Source organism: Dermochelys coriacea, chromosome 1 (genome assembly GCF_009764565.3).
Source record: "Dermochelys coriacea isolate rDerCor1 chromosome 1, rDerCor1.pri.v4, whole genome shotgun sequence".
In the NCBI taxonomy this organism is placed as follows: Eukaryota; Metazoa; Chordata; order Testudines; family Dermochelyidae; genus Dermochelys; species Dermochelys coriacea.
In genome coordinates, this window is record NC_050068.2 from 346,169,380 (window position 1) to 346,187,269 (window position 17,890).

The 17,890-nt window shown below is 42.5% G+C and overlaps 1 protein-coding gene and 1 long non-coding RNA gene across 5 annotated transcripts in view; both read right to left on the reverse strand.

Moving 5' to 3' along the window:
* The window catches only part of CHCHD3 (coiled-coil-helix-coiled-coil-helix domain containing 3), a 273,302-nt gene that overhangs the window by 95,524 nt on the left and 159,888 nt on the right, over nucleotides 1-17,890 (reverse strand). The gene's annotated exons all lie outside the window — the stretch shown is intronic.
* The window catches only part of LOC122456946, a 36,596-nt gene continuing 31,659 nt past the window's right edge, over nucleotides 12,954-17,890 (reverse strand). Inside the window, exon 3 of the long non-coding RNA XR_006276140.1 lies at nucleotides 12,954-14,959. This is a non-coding gene — a long non-coding RNA (uncharacterized LOC122456946). The remainder of the gene's footprint in view (nucleotides 14,960-17,890) is intronic.

Genomic DNA, 17,890 nt, shown 5'->3' on the forward strand with positions numbered 1-17,890 from the left:
GTCTATATTCATAGACAGGCTGGGACACAATTCCCACCAAGTGACACTATTATAAACAGAGTTGCTGTCCTCACCGTTATTCTGGTGGACCCCACATACCACTTTTTGCCTTGGCTTGTGAAACCATCCCCTAATTTCAGAAACCCTGGGAAAAGATGGTTTAATTACACTCAGCAGGTGTAAAATGTTGTTGAATGTGCTTTTGACAGCTCGAAATCCTGTTGGAGATATTGCGGTTTGCTGTGCTCTTCACAACCTTTGTGAAGCCAGAGACAAGCCATTTCCCCCTGAAGGGACCTATAACAGCGAGGGGCCACTGACTTGGTACCCTCAGCTAGGAAGTGCAGTTACCACAGCTGGAGCTGGATGCACCTGGGCAACAGAAGGCAGAGGTGCTTTGTGCTCTCACATTATGGACTTCTCTGGCCCAATGGAAGAGGGGAAGTAGTACATTTATGAATGTGCTCTGGACGAATTTGGCACAAAATGTTTTTGTTACAGCACCTCTTCCCCCACAGATGTACACACCCTTCACTGTTTCCAGGCAGCTCATAACACTGTTGAGTGGTCACAAAGCAGCGTACTTACAGGCACAGCAATGTAAGGGTATTCTTAAGAAACAGGAATGCACTAGCAAAAATCTGTGCCTTTGCCTTCCAAGTGAATTTTACTGCATTTTAATGTTTGCATTTCCCAACTGCCATTTTGAACTCCTCATGGGGGTGGGAGGAAAGCCAAGCAGCTGATGGTAGACAATCGCAACTAGCTGGGGCTTCTAATATCTCTCCCATTCCTATTTTAATAAAGATTAGAATGGAGCCAGAAACTACCAGGCCTCAGGGCAGTTTCTGTTCCTTCTGTGTCTGCTCCAGGCTCTGCAATGGGTTGTTCCTTGAAGGGGGGGGGGGGAAGACATCAAACAGCTCCTATGAGTACACACCCGGGATATGCTGCTGCTGCTGCTGCTGCAAAGCCTCCAATGGGATCGGTTACAGCAAAAGAATGACTTTACTGTCCTCAGTTGGCACCTGCTGCTGGCTCCCATCAGTGCCCATGCCGGATTCTGGAACCAGCAGAGCATCATCCCAGCTGACCAGGTCATCATGCACCACCACGGGCTCTCTGGTTGGCACAGTGCCCAGCACCCGGTCAAAATCCTCATAAAACGGGCATGATGTTGGCAAGTTGCCTGATATGCGGTTCTGGTTCCTGGTTTTTCTGTACTCAATCTTGACCACTTAATTCGCTCCCTGCACTGGTCACCGGTCTGGTAAATTTGCAACGTGGTCAGCTTCTTCGCTATTTGCTGGCATGCATGGTCATTCTTGGTATTCTTAATTAGTTCACTATTTTGCTGACCTCGCACAAGAGATTTGCCAGATTTTGACTTTGCTCCCACGACCATGAAGTAGCACAGTCTGCAAAAAGACTTCTTCAGTTCGGTCTCCACAGCAAACACAGAAGGCTCTTTGATGATATGTTTGCAGCTCGGTTTTCTGAAGAGAACGGAAGGATTAAATGCTGACTCACCAAGCTGTTCCACTACAGCAAGGAGGGGTGCCTTCATTTCCCTGGAGTTGAGTGGAGATTCTTGGGATAGAGAGGACAAAGGAAGTTGTCCCATGGGATTGCGTGATATAGTTGGTGGACTCCCAGGACCCAAGCGGTGAGGGAACTACATCTACATTACAAAGCAATAGGGCTTGACTCCTGGGTCCTGGCTTAAATCCTCCACCCCCACAGGGTCCTAAGACCCTAGGTCTGAGCCCAGTCCAAGAGATGTGTGTAGATAGAAGGGTGGTTTGGGCTCAGTCCTGTGCCTGAATCCTGGCTTGATTACACTGCAGTGTAATCATTCCCTGAGAGTACACAATGACATTAATATCCAATCCTGGTACTCTTACTCTATTAGTGGTAGTATAAAAACAATGCACCTCTATGGGAATGAGCAGTCTAGGTAAAAACATTTCGTTTCCTGAACTGTGAAAGAAACTGGTAGTTTTGCCAGCCCTGTAAATAATTCAGTAAAAAGTATCCACCAAGTGACCAATGCTATTTGCATTTATGGAATAACACAAAGCAAGCAAAATTTAAAAAATGAAAAAAAAAAATCACAGCAACATTTACAAAGCAAACTGCATAAGCATGCCATTGTAGGAGAATTCACTGCTCAAATATAAACTTGCAAAGTAATATTGTATTTATGGGGCTGTAGAACATGATCTCAATGAATATCAATTAGCCGTAACAAAATAATTAACAGTAGCCATGTATTCAATTAGCTGAATGTTGCACTTTAGTTGTAAATGAGAAATTATACAAGGTTCATTGCTTCTTTACAAAGTAGCTCTAATAAACAAAGTATTCACCTAGGTGCTGTTTAGAAAATAACTTCAGAAGGTCATCTTCAAAAAGTAGCCTTCACTCTCCCCTATTAAAAACCTAAATTATGTTAAATGTTACCAGTCATGGGAATCACCGTTGCTCAGACCAAGTTCAAATGTTAAGCTAGGTTTCATTTTCAAAAGCAGCAGCTGGGTTCACATGGTCTGGATTTGAATGCTAACAGCCAAGGAAGAAGGATATCTGCAAAAAAACAACCACCACCCCACAGTACATCATCTCCTTCATGCAACATCAGGTGATAGAAGCACAAATAGAAAAGGAGTACTTGTGGCACCTTAGAGACTAACAAATTTATTAGAGCATAAGCTTTCGTGAGCTACAGCTCACTTCATCGGATGCATTTGGTGGAAAAAACAGAGGAGAGATTTATATACACACACAGAGCATGAAACAATGGGTTTATCATACACACTGTAAGGAGAGTGATCACTTAAAATAAGCCATCACCAACAGCAGGGGGGGGAAAGGAGGAAAACCTTCCATGGTGACAAGCAGGTAGGCTAATTCCAGCAGTTAACAAGAATATCAGAGGAACAGTGGGGGGTGGGGTGGGAGGGAGAAATACCATGGGGAAATAGTTTTACTTTGTGTAATGACTCATCCATTCCCAGTCTCTATTCAAGCCTAAGTTAATTGTATCCAGTTTGCAAATTAATTCCAATTCAGCAGTCTCTCGTTGGAGTCTGTTTTTGAAGCTTTTTTGTTGAAGTATAGCCACTCTTAGGTCTGTGATCGAGTGACAAGTGTTTCAGCAGAAGAAAAAAATATTTTTATATGTATATAGAAATCAGGGCCGGCTCTAGGTTTTTTGCCACCCCAAGCAAAAAATTTGCTACCCCAAGCAAAAAAAAAAGGGGGATGGCTGGAAAGCCGCACCTGGAATTGTGCCGCCCCAAGCTCGTGCTTGCTTTGCTGGTTCCCAGAGCCGGTCCTGACAGAAACTCACTTACCAAGGGACAATTGCGCTCCTTCCAAGCTACATACAATACAATACAAACCACCACTGAAAATGCAGTCATCTCTAGGATACAGAATGGCAGCCACACAAACAGCCAAAGTAAAGAACAACAAAAGAGGGTTCAGGAACAAATTCATAATCTTTAGTTAGTTAACTGACTACTTGTGTGCAGTGTTTGAGCTGTATATTGTCTATCATTTTGCTATCCATTGCCGCAGAAAAAACATGATCATTTAGTTTAATTTAGCAGGACATGTTTAAAAGCAGATTTCAAAATAAACTCTGGAAATACTGAAAAATCCCCAGTTCACCACTGTCCATTGGCTCTGAGCTCCAAATTCATTAACAACTACAGAGTTTTCAGAAGAAAACTTGTTTGAGATCTCCGTAGTTAGTCTTCTTCTGCTGAAGAAGAATAGACTGCTTCAAAATAAGAGTTTTGAATTTACTATGCACCATCATCAATTTAAAAGAGTTCCAATACTTCATCTACTGCTTTCTAAGGGCTTGTCTACACTGGCAAATTTCTGCACAGTAAAACAGCTTTTTGCGCTCAAACTCCAGACGAGCACACACTGCCAAGCCACTTTGAGCGCAGAAACTGCTCAGCTGCAGCGCTGCAAAAAAAGCCACCTCAACAAGAGGCTCCAGCACTCTATTGCCAGTGTAGACACTTGATTACTTTCTGCAATGTAACTGGCCATCGGAGCTGTCCCATAATGCTGCAAGTGATTGGTCTGCTGACTGTTTTGAACTCTGCTGCACTGGGTGTGCCCCTCCCCTTTCAAAGCACCGTTTCTGATAGCCCTAGCAAACTGTGCTGATCTGGTCTGGGACACAAAGCAAACCATTAATGTGGAATGCTGGTGCTGTTGAACACAGAGGCAGGTGTGTGAGTGCGCTTGCATGCGCACGCGCGCAGAGAGCCCAGGGAGGGAGACGGGCTGATGTCGGGGTTTCCCCCTCCCCCACGACTGGTTACTTCCTGCCGCTGTCTGAACTTTCAAGACACCATGCTGACACACACTCTGTCCCCCAAAACACTCCGTCTCTCTCTCGGCTCCATACACACACACACCCCTCCCCACATACACATCCGCCCCCTTCAGTTGAAGAACAGCTAGCAATGTAATAGGATGCCCCGGAACAATGGGATTGGGAAACCTGCATCATATGATGCTGTGCCTGCCCCATGAGGCATTGCAAACCCTTCCCAAAGCACCCTGCGGCCAGTTGCACAGTGGGATAGCTACCACAATGCACTACTGTCTTTGCCGTTGCAAGAGCTGCTAATGTGGATGCGCTCCAGTGTCACAAGGAGCACAGTGTGGACATGCAACAGCACTTTAATTCCAGCGTTTTAATAAAAGTGGTATAATTTGTAGTGCAGAAACTTGCCAGTATAGACTCCCCAGTGATGAGCTGCCAGAAGCTGAAGAACCGGTTCCTCCAGACACTCCGGGTCTTCGGCAGCACGTCCTTCAGTCGCTCTGGGACCGCCACTGAAGTGCCGCCGAAGGCTCGGAGTGCCGCCGGCTAAGTAAAAATTCACAGGGGGGGCCTCCCCAGCCGAGAGCTCAGGCGGGATGGACAGGACGGTCCCGCGGGCAGCATGTGGCCCACGAGCTGGAGTTTGCCCAACCCTTTAACAACCGGTTCTAAACCAGCTTCAAAATTTAATAACCGGTTCATGCAAACTGGTGCGAAGCGGCTCCAGCTCACCACTGGACATACCCTAAGCCTGTTCCATGTAATTCCCTCTTTTTGGGGAGGAGGAAGGAAGGAATAGGTGGACAGAGGATAGACTTTGCTAAATGATCTCCAAGGCTGAGAGACTGACAACTGATATCGAGGGTTTGGAAATAAAATAAAGAGCTGTCTGTCAGATTGACTTGACAGGACTAAAGAAAGTTTGCCAGCCGAAATGTTAAGTACAGAGATGAGGGCTTTTTTGCCACTGAATAAAGGGAAAGGTCACACAAAGTATCCACAGGCCTTTAGGCAGGCCAGCATATTTGGAAGGGTAGGTTAACGTAATAAAGGGCAAAAGAGAGCAGCTGCTAGAGCACTGAAGACCTCGCAGAAAAATTGCTGGCAGAGTTGCTTGAACACGATGTGCTAATGTTACAAGAGAATAGATCTCAAATGCCACAAAAATAGATTAGTCTTTCATGATGGACTCAATGGGGGTTTTCTGCATGTAGGATGAGAAAGATTAATTGCTGGTACAAGCTATCATGATCACCACCCATCTTTCACTCATTGCACTGACTTCCAAAAAAGTTCAAGTCTCACTTTTAATAATTATGGCCAAGGACGGGGTGGGCAAACTTTTTGGGCCGAGGGCCACATCGGGGTGTGAAACTGTATGGAGGGCCAGATAGGGAAGGCTGTGCCTCCCCAAACAGCCTGCCCCTGCCCTCTATCTGCCCCCACCCACTTCCTGCCCCTTGACTGTCCCCCTCAGAACCCCCAACCCATCCGTTCCTTGTCCCCTGACCGCCCCCTCCCAGCACCCCCTGCCCCTAACCATCCCCCTAGGACCCCACCCCCAACTAACCCCCCTGCTCCCTGTCCCGACTGCCCGACCTCTATCCACACCCCTGCCTGCTGACAGGCCCCCCCGGACTCCCACGCCCTATCCAACCCCCGCTGTTCCCCGACCACCCATCTCCCTGCAAACCTCTGCCCCATCTAACCTCCTGTCCGCCCCCCAGGACTCCCTACCCAACCTCTTGTGCCGCCATGCATGCGCCGCCGCCACCCCCTTACCATGCCGCTCAGAGCAGAAGGAGCTTGCAGACCTGCTGCCTGAACAGAGCCAGCCGCGCTTCCTGCATGGCGGTGTAACTACAAAGGGAGGGGAAACAGCGGGGGAGGGGCTGGGGGCTAGGCTCTCCGGCCAGGAACTCAAGGGCCAGACAGAACGGGCCCATGGGCCGTAGTTTGCCCACTTCTGGCCTAGGAACAGTCTTGAATTTTACCTCCTTATAGCTCATCATATACTGTACCCTAAGTTCACTGGGCAATTTAAGTAACTCTTGTATACAAATTAGGAACATCTGGGGCAAAAAACTTTCCATCTGCACTCCCCAAAAATAATTTCCTTCTGTAGTTATCACTATTCACAATACTAACTCTCCCATCACAAAGAGTACAAAGATGATATTTAGAGTAAAACTTTGTGAGTTTGCAGTTATGAAGATTGAGAATACGTAAATTAGCAACATCACCACGCCATAAAACATACTTGATTTTCACAACTGTAATTTAAACTAGACTTCATAATTATTGGAAAATACGTTGACGTATATTTAATAAAAATACACCATAAGGTTATGAGATTTTATGACAGCGTGTGTTATATTTTCAGAAGATAGGAGAGACCACTTTTTTGTGTGAATTAAACATCTGTAGATTAGTGAGGACTTAGTCTATACAGAAGACATTGAGTTAACTGCATTTTCTAAACCTAGGAACAGGCCAAAGGGGCAAACATAGCATTGTTTATCTGTCTCAAAGAAGTGCTTGCAGATTCAGATCCCTAAAGGCAAGAAACCTGTGTAACATTTACAATTCAAAGTTAAGTTCCTATCTAAGGCCTGGTCTACACTGGAGGGCGGGATCAATCTAAAATATGCAACTTCAGCTACGAGAATAGCGTAGCTGAAGTTGACGCATCTTAGATCGACTTAGAATCACTTACTTCGCGTCCTCACAGCACGGGATCGACGGTGGCCGCTCCCCCATCGACTCCGCTTCCGCCTCTCGCCGTGGTGGAGTTCCACAGTCGATGGCAGAGCGATCGGGGATCAATTTATCACGTCTACACTAGCCGGGATAAATTGATTCCTGACAGATCGATCACTACCCACCAATCCGGCGGGTAGTGTAGACGTGGCCTAAGAAGGGGAGAGGGTAAGAATGATCACAGTCATATCAAGCTGTTGTGAGACACAATCAATCTGGGGAGTGAAAGGAAGGGATATTTATCACCAAAACATACTAGTTGTTGGATGAACTAGCTGGCTTATGTGACTTGACATCAAAATGCTATCATCTTGACATACAGATATAAGACTATATGAATGAAAGTAGCCATAAGAGAATATCTGAGAAAAAATGTGACTTGCAGAGTTAGCTTAAGATACATTTACAGATCTAATGTATTCCTACTGAACACAAAAGTATAAGGCCACAATGTGTGGGGATACAAAAAATAGCTTTTTATAACATCTGAACTCTTTTTGGACCCCTCTAATTAAATGGAAGTTATCTGTAATAGCTATGTGGTGATCTACTGCAAACAAATAACTTGCACAAGCTTTTATTGATAGTTGCACGGGGCTCTAGTCAGACATCTGATATGCATATTTTTACCCTTGCCTTAAAGCGGTAGAGCTGAAGTCACAAAATGCTCCTTATATGTCTTGCAGGATAAACTTTAAATAAAAACTAAATGAACAGGAAGAAAATTATAAGTCTGTAACCAACAAAAAGCACATGTTCCATCCAATCTTCAACTCATCCCATTGTTAGAGTTGAACCAGAGAATGATCTAGTGGCTAGATCAGAAGAATGATCTAGGACTCCAGGGTTCTAATTCCCAGCTTTGTCACTACCTCTACAATACAAAGTTAGTTACAACATAACTCATTTCACCACATGCAAAACAAGTCTAATTCTACTTACATTAAGCACTTAGAAATCCCTGGAGGAAAGCAGATGCTTGAGTCCAAAATAGTATTGTTTTTATACACAACTATCACAGGAATCAAAGATCAGAAATTCTACACACGAGACAGAAAGGGATAAATAAAACAACATATGAAATGGTGCCCTTCTCTGTTTTTCTTAAATCAGTTCAAAATTGATGCTCGTTATGATAATAAAGGTATTTGAGGGGCATTCAATAGCCTATGCTGAATTAAACTGGGTGTTCTCAGTCCAGTTTTCAGTAACTGTCCACGTAGCAAAGTTATTGTGACAATGGTTATCTTTACAGCATGGGTGGTCAACAACTGAATGAACCATGGAGAATGAAGCATCTTCTTGCCCTTAGAAGGGGCACTTCTCCCAAGGTCAGCACTGAAACACAATGGCAACTCAGAATAAGGAAAACTTTATTGCCACTGTCTGTTCTGTAGCTGTTAACAGGATAAACAGCAGACGGCGCCACCAAGGCTGTCACTCTAGCACCTTTCACTTACCTCAGAAATCAAATACGATGGCATCTTTCACCAGACCTTATTTTGTATGAAAAAAATTAGTGTTTGATTTGTTTTGCTTTGTAAACGAAAGCTCAAGAAGTGTCATCCATTATAAGTGAAAATAAACATTAAAATAATTTTCATTGACATTATACTAACATGAGCTGCAATAACCCAACAGCTCCATCAAACACACTTCAACGTCAATCACATTCAAAACCTCACAAAACTTATTCAACCCTGTATTTATTAAAAGTATGTAAGCCTTAAAGATTATGCTGTTTTTCCAACTGTACATATATTGGTTGTTCCATGAAATAATTAAATATTTGAAACCAGAATAATTTACTTCAAACGGGAGTTCCCATATTAGAGCTGGCTGCTGCACCTTCCCCCTTGGAATCTGATTTCTAATAAAGGCTTAAAGGCTGGATAGAGAATGATGGTGGTAAGAAATTTTTTTTCCTTCTCAGCTACACAAGTTACTCTCTCGTGCCTGAGATGAGCATTTGCAATTTCTTCATCTTTTGCTTGCTTTAGAGATTGAGGACAAGATAAAAATAACTAGTGATTTTGGGTACCTCCATTTTTGAGCTTGAGGCACCTTACAGAGGTCTATTTTTCAGAAGGCAGGTATGCAGCACTTTCTGAAAAGTCAGATATCAAACTGGGCACTCAAAGATGGAGGCATCCAAACTCTATGGTCGCTTTGGAAGATGTTGGCCTGATTGCTCATCAGTTTTTAAAACAAACTTTCTTATTTAGTTCATCAAAAGTGCCCCAGAAACCCAGATTATGTTAAATATACATTATTAGTCCATAACACATTACCATTTAAAATTCAACATTTCAAATATTAAATCTATAGAAGATTGCTGAAAATAGCCTTTTGACCTTAAATGCCACAATGGGAATGTCATTTTGTCAGTTTTAGCAACGCTTGCGCTCTAAAGCAACCTCTTTCCCTTGAAGCACAGAGATCATTATCATGCAAAGGAAAGTGTTTACAGTTAAAAGAAAAGGAGTACCCATGGCACCTTAGAGACTAACAAATTTATTAGAGCATAAGCTTTCGTGAGCTACAGCTCACTTCATCCGATGCATTTGGTGGAAAAAGCAGAGGAGAGATTTATATACACACACACAGAGAACATGAAACAATCGGTTTATCACACACACTGTAAAGGAGAGTGATCACTTAAGATAAGCCATCACCAGCAGCAGGGGGGGGAAAAGGAGGAAAACCTTTCATGGTGACAAGCAAGGTAGGCTAATTCCAGCAGTTAACAAGAATATCAGATAGGTTTCAGAGTAGCAGCCGTGTTAGTCTGTATTCGCAAAAAGAAAAGGAGTACTTGTGGCACCTTAGAGACTAACAAATTTATTAGAGCATAAGCTTTCGTGAGCTACAGCTCACTTCATCGGATGCACCTGGTGGAAAAAACAGAGGAGAGATTCATATACACACACACAGAGAACATGAAACAATGGGTTTATCATACACACTGTAAGGAGAGTGATCACTTAAGATAAGCCATCACCAACAGCAGGGGGGGGAAAGGAGGAAAACCTTTCATGGTGACAAGCAGGTAGGCTAATTCCAGCAGTTAACAAGAATATCAGAGGAACAGTGGGGGGTGGGGTGGGAGGGAGAAATACCATGGGGAAATTGTTTTACTTTGCGTAATGACTCATCCATTCCCAGTCTCTATTCAAGCCTAAATTAATTGTATCCAGTTTGCATATTAATTCCAATTCAGCAGTCTCTCGTTGGAGTCTGTTTTTGAAGCTTTTTTGTTGAAGTGTAGCCACTCTTAGGTCTGTGATCGAGTGACCAGAGAGATTGAAGTGTTCTCCAACTGGTTTTTGAATGTTATAATTCTTGACCTCTGATTTGTGTCCATTCATTCTTTTACGTAGAGACTGTCCAGTTTGGCCAATGTACATGGCAGAGGGGCATTGCTGGCACATGATGGCATATATCACATTGGTAGATGCGCAGGTGAACGAGCCTCTGATAGTGTGGCTGATGTGATTAGGCCCTATGATGGTATCCCCTGAATAGATATGTGGACAGAGTTGGCAACGGGCTTTGTTGCAAGGATAGGTTCCTGGGTTAGTGGTTCTGTTGTGTGGTGTGTGGTTGCTGGTGAGTATTTGCTTCAGATTGGGGGGCTGTCTGTAAGCAAGGACTGGTCTGTCTCCCAAGATCTGAGAGAGCGATGGCTCGTCCTTAAGGATAGGTTGTAGATCCTTGATGATGCGTTGGAGAGGTTTTAGTTGGGGGCTGAAGGTGATGGCTAGTGGCGTTCTGTTGTTTTCTTTGTTGGGCCTGTCCTGTAGTAGGTGACTTCTGGGTACTCTCTGGCTCTGTCAATCTGTTTCTTCACTTCAGCAGGTGGGTATTGTAGTTGTAGGAATGCATGATAGAGATCTTGTAGGTGTTTGTCTCTGTCTGAGGGGTTGGAGCAAATGCGGTTATATCGTAGCGCTTGGCTGTAAACAATGGATCGAGTGGTATGATCTGGATGAAAGCTAGAGGCATGTAGGTAGGAATAGCGGTCAGTAGGTTTCCGATATAGGGTGGTGTTTATGTGACCATCGCTTATTAGCACCGTAGTGTCCAGGAAGTGGATCTCTTGTGTGGACTGGTCCAGGCTGAGGTTGATGGTGGGATGGAAATTGTTGAAATCATGGTGGAATTCCTCAAGAGCTTCTTTTCCATGGGTCCAGATGATGAAGATGTCATCAATGTAGCGCAAGTAGAGTAGGGGCATTAGGGGACGAGAGCTGAGGAAGCGTTGTTCTAAGTCAGCCATAAAAATGTTGGCATACTGTGGGGCCATGCGGGTACCCATCGCAGTGCCGCTGATTTGAAGGTATACATTGTCACCAACGCTTCCTCAGCTCTCGTCCCCTAATGCCCCTACTCTACTTGCGCTACATTGATGACATCTTCATCATCTGGACCCATGGAAAAGAAGCTCTTGAGGAATGCATCCGATGAAGTGAGCTGTAGCTCACGAAAGCTTATGCTCTAATAAATTTGTTAGTCTCTAAGGTGCCACAAGTACTCCTTTTCTTTTTACACAAAGTAAATCTATTTCCCCATGGTATTTCTCCCTCCCACCCCACCCCCCACTGTTCCTCTGATATTCTTGTTAACTGCTGGAATTAGCCTACCTTGCTTGTCACCATGAAAGGTTTTCCTCCTCCCCCCCCCCCTCCCCCGCTGCTGGTGATGGCTTATCTTAAGTGATCACTCTCCTTACAGTGTGTATTATAAACCCATTGTTTCATGGTGTGTGTGTGTGTGTGTGTGTGTGTGTGTGTGTGTGTGTGTGTGTGTGTGTGTGTGTGTGTGTGTGTGTGTGTGTGTGTGTGTGTGTGTGTGTGTGTGTGTGTGTGTGTGTGTGTGTGTGTGAATCTCTCCTCTGCTTTTTCCACCAAATGCATCCGATGAAGTGAGCTGTAGCTCACGAAAGCTTATGCTCTAATAAATTTGTTAGTCTCTAAGGTGCCACGGGTACTCCTTTTCTTTTTGCGAATGCAGACTAACACGGCTGCTACTTGAAACCTGTTTACAGTTAATTTGCTGGACACTATGTAAAAGCTATGGGAAGGTTATCCCAAAACAAACCTGGTACATTTTTTCTAGCTTTTCTGCTTTGACTTTTGCTGCTTGTAGTGTTTTGAAAAGTAAATCTAAATAAATAATACTGAGCATAGTTCCTTTCATCAGAGGATCTCAGAATGTGTTAATTAAGATTTACAATACCTAAGAAGTAGGCAACTACTACAGCCACTAAAAAAAAGAAAGGTTTCAGAGTAGCAGCCGTGTTAGAAAGTCCACTAAAGATTAGAGGATTTGATGGCCACACAGTCAGTCAGTGAAAGGGTCAGTAGCAAATCCCAGAAATCCTTACTCTAAACTGAGACTTGTGATCTTATCACCAAATTACATCTCCTCCCAACAAAAAGGTATTCTGAAAAAGAACTAATTCAAATTTTACACATATGCTATTATTTATCTCAAACGAGAAACAGGCACCAAAAGTGAGCACTGGGATGTTTGAACTGAGTGGGAATAGGTTTCTGAGTTAATTAGTAACTAAATTCTCAGACCTATTATCTTGGGCAAATCACTTCATTGCCTCTCTGTGCCTCAGTTTCCTTTCCCAGACTTCTGTCTGGTCTATTATGACTGTGAACATTTTGAGGCAGTGACAGCCTCTCAGAAAGTGTTTCTACAATGTCTAACTCACTGAAACTCCAGTCTCGTTTGGGGACTCTAGACACTGCTCTAATACAAATAAATATCAGAAGCAAGGACGTCTTGAGAGAATCTGTGGATTTGCTGGACCACCAGGAAATGAGTTAGGGGAGAATAAAGACATTTCAAGGAAACTAATTTTTTTTTTTTTTAAACCTCAGTCTTGTCCATGAAGGATGTTTGGAATATACCAGACTTACTCTTTTCAAGTAATAAAGATGAGGCACTAACAGAGACTGAGGTGTCAAAAGTAGCAGCACTGGAACCAACTGACAAATTAAAAGAGTAATAAGTCATGACAACACCAGATGACAGAACATCCAAGAGTTTTAGAAACTTTGGAGTGAAATGGGTGAGTTGCTAACAAATTTATGCAATCAGCTATTCTAGGGAGGCCAGGGAATGTTTTTTAAAAGAAGAACTGACGTGAGCCTGGAAATTACCGTTAAGATAGTAATTTCTAAAATAAAGTAATTTACCTTAATTTTAGTTCAGTGTCAAATAAGTTGGTTGAAACAGTAATTAAGGAGAGTTTTATAAACAGCTAGATGAAAATGAAAGGACAAATCCAATCTACTACAATTCTTTGACTGTGGAAACAAAATAGTGGTGAAAGGTAAAAGAGTTGACAATCAGACATTCAAAAAGCCTTTGACACAGTCCCTTCCAAAAGGTCTGAAAACTAAATACTCATGGGATGAGATGAAAATTACTGTCTTGCATCAGAATCTGTCTAAAACATAGAAAACTATAAGAAATATGGCCAATTTTTCATACTACAAAAAGTTTACAGCGTGGGTGCACAAAGTTCCATACTACAATCAGTGTTGTTTTAATACATTTATCAATAATCTAAAAGAGGGGACCCCGTGAGATGGCAACATTTGGAGATAACAATTTGTATGTTACTCAAGACCAGAGAAAATTGTGAGGAACTTCAGAGGGACCTAATAAAGTTACAGTGAATGGGCAGACTGATGGCTGATAAAATTCAATGTTGATAAACACAAGATGATCATATTGGAAGGAATAACTGCTCTACTCATGTTGATTCTTTGATTGTAAACTAACCAACCACGAAGAAAAAAATGACTGTGCATTGCTGCAGACAGCTCAATAAGAAGTCCTGCTCCATAAGAACATAACACAACATAAGAATGGCCATATTGGGTCAGACAAAAGGTCCATCTAGCCCAGTATCCGGTCTTCCGACTGTGGCAAATGCCAGGTGCATGTGTAGCAGTGGTCAAAAGACACAAGCAGAACATTAAAATGACTGTGTAACAGAACAGAATAATTCAGAAAATATTATAATTGATTTACAGCAATCAGTGTATGTCTTCACCTAGAGCACTGTATTCAGTTCTGGTCACCCTAGATATAGTAGAAATAGGAGGTTCAGAGACGTACTGAAAAATAATTGGAGATATGGAAAGACTTCCATTTGAAGAAAGATTGTAAATGTTTAGTTTAGAGAGAACACGACATGGTAGAGGTATACAAAATAATTAGTTGTACAGAGAAGATAAATTAGGTGCTCTTATATTTACTCCTTCTCATAATACAAGAGAAAGGGGATATTCAGTGAACAGTGAAATTAAAAAACAACAAATCCGAAACTAGTTAAATGCATAATTAACCTGTAGAATTCATTGCCATGGCCAATTGTTTAGTAGGATTCAAAAGATGATGTTCTCACAACCAATATAAAGATCTACTGTTATATTAGATAAAATAGTTAGGTTATTGTATTGTATTGTTTGGTTTGGTAGAAAGGACATACACCTCATGCTTTAGAGAACATTAATAAAAATACCTACCTCATAAACTACCAGGAATTAGAAGAAACTTTCTACATGGACTGCCCAAGGTAGTCTGTGACTCCATGGTAAGACTGTTACAGTGATCCAGGAGTTTGCATTTGTTACTGAATTGGTGAAATCGTACCAGTAGCTTAGGGTGTCTAACCTGCTTTTTGGACAGCCTGACCTGAGGTTGGTATTCACATCATGAACCACTCCAGACAGCATGACAGAGGGTGAAATAAGAGAAGGTACATCAGTTCTATGCTCTGAGTTTGTGGGAACAATACTATGGATCTCTACCCCCTCCCTGCCCCCCCCCCCAAAAGGGCAGAACAGTCATAAATGCAACTGACATTTCTACACGGACAGTTTATCAGCCCTAATAAATGTATATTGCGGTGTATACATTGAGTCCTTAATTTCCTCTCTAAACACTGAATTAACCACGTGTAAGCCAAATATTCCCACACCTATCTTTTTGCACTCCCAAAGCCCTATAAAATACATGAGATACAAGAGTGTGGTGCTTTATAACATGCAAACTCAAGGCGGCTGTTTTAGACCTGAGAACTCTTTTCCAACCTTCATAGGTAATTAGTTTAAACCCTAAACATAAGGTTTCATTGCCCATGTCATACTGTTTTAGCTTCCATAGGTGTAAATGTTAATAATAGTTGAAATTATCCACAATATATTTCACCATTATTCATCATTTATTATTTGTATTGCTCAGAGGCTCCAATCATGACTGTCGTTCCATTCTGCCAGGTGCACAGGAAGACACAGCCTTTACTGTGTAAAGAGACACCATGACCTGATGGTGCATTAAGCATGGGGTTAATACTTGCAGGTATGTTCTGAGGACTGATGTTTGTACAGCACTTTGAAAATGTAAAGTCCTATATAAATGTGCCATGGAGGCTGGCCCTGTAAAGGAATCAGGGACCAACCTACCTGTGACAAGCTCCTGTAAGGGAGAATGAGCCACCCCAGACTAACCTGAAGTAATTAAATCCCTAGGTAGGTAGTTGGCAGCTAATTAGCCTGGTCAATGGTTATCAGGGATTTGCGGGGAGAGGGGGGAGCAGAGATAGGAAGCTCCTGAGAGGAGCAGAGCTCCAAGAAGTGCTCACTAGAGCAAGGAGTGTGGAGGTATGCTCCCAGCAAGAGGAGCTCCAAGAGACTGTGGTAGTGGTGGCAGCAGCACAGAAGTCTGAGGAGCTGCAGTTGGCTGGAGAAAGAAGTTGCAGATGAGCATTGCAAGAAACAAAGGTAGAGACTGAACATAACTAAGCCCCAGGAAGGCAGGCTAAGGACTCTGGACTCGAGGAGAGTGAGGAGCTAGAGTGACAACCAAAGGCTGGGGCAGAGAGAAGGAACAGACCCTGAGTTTATCTGGACTCAAAGTAGACCTCAGCAGGGGACTTGTCTCAAGCCTTTGTACTGTGAGGAATTATTTAAAGAATACTGAAGACGGTAAACTGAGGCAGGTGCATACCCTGAGGCACCTGAGGAGATAGGAGGGACACTCAAAGGTGCTGTCCCATGACAAAATGCTGTTCTATAAAGAAATAGCCTCATTTTAATACATGTATTATGTGTTTGTGGGGCGTGATTGTGCTCGCATACATATAAACACACAAGCTATTTTATCAGAACCCATTATTCAGATAATGGGAAGATAATGAATGTCAAGGCAAAAAACCCTTATATTTTGGTAATTATTAAAATTTGTAGATTTTTTTCCCACAATACTTCTGTGCTGCCACAAAATTTAAGACATTGGAGAGCAGTTCTGTTTTACAAACTGCTGCATGCTTTATGAAAATCACTTGTCATTTCATAAACACTTTTTCAAGGCAACAGTTGAGAACTAGTGTTTTTTTTTCCCTAAATGAGAAAAAACAAATTGGCTGCTTTGAGAAGTGGTTACCTTTAGTTATTTAAATAAAATTTAAAAAAAACAGGCAATGTAACAACATTTAGTAGGTTAACTCGCAAATATTAGGACTCAGACCTCTTCCCTCTTTCATTGAAAAACAAAGCTAAAATGACTCTGGGAAGCAAAATTTAACTGTCATTGCTCTTTGTAAGAACACAAGAACTACCATACTGGATCAGACCAAAGTGTAAAGCTTAAAGGGGAGTGAATGAACAGTGCAGTTGCAGTGATCCACCCACGTTCCACTCCTGACTTCTGGCAATCAGAGATTTAGGCTCACCCCGAACATGGGGTTGCATCTCTGACCATCTTGGCTAAGTCCCATTGTCCAACCTATTCTCCATGAATTGATCTAATTCTTTTTCGAACCCAGATATACTTTTGGCCATCAAAACATCCCAAAGCAATGAGTTTCACAGGTTAATTGTGTGTTGTGTAAAAAACACTTCATCTTGTTTGTATTAAACCTGCTGCATATTAGCTTCATCGGGTGACCCTGTTTTTTGTACAGTGGGAAATAACACATCTCTATTCACTTTTTCCACACCATTCATGATTTTACAGACCTCTATCATATCCCCCCTTAAACGTCTCTTTGCTAAGCTGAAAAGCCCTAATCTTTTTAGTCTCTCCTGGTATAAAAGCCATTCCATATCCTTGATCACCTTTGTTGCCATTCTCTGAACCATTTCCATATTTGAGTTCCTTCAGAAATCTTGGGTGAATACCATCTAGTCCTGGTGACTTATTATTGTTTAATTTGTAAGTCTGTTCTGAAACCTCTTCTTATTGACACCTCAATCTGGGACAGTACTTCAGATCTGTCGCCCAAAAAGGATAGATCGGATGTGGTTATCTCTCACATCCTCTTCAGTGAAGACATTAATTTAGCTTCTATGCAATGGCCTTGTCTTCCTTTAGTGCTCCTTTAACTCTTTGATCATCTAGTCACCCAACTGGCTGTTTGGCAGGCTTCCAGCCTCTGATGTATTTAGAAAATTCTTACTTTTAGTTTTTACGTCCTTAGCAAGTTGTTTCCCAAATTTTTTCTTGCCTGCCTTATTATACTTTTATGCTTAACCTGCCAGAGTTTGTGCACTTTCCTATTATCCTCACTGTGATCTGACAGCCAAATTTTAAAGGATGCTTTTTGCTTCTAACGGCCTCCATTACTCTGCTGTTTGGCCAGGTTGACATTCTTTTGGTCCTCTGATTGTCTATCTACAATTTGGGGGTATACATTTTAGTCCAAAGCTCTATTATAGTTCACGTATCAGATTATTGAAACAAGCCAGG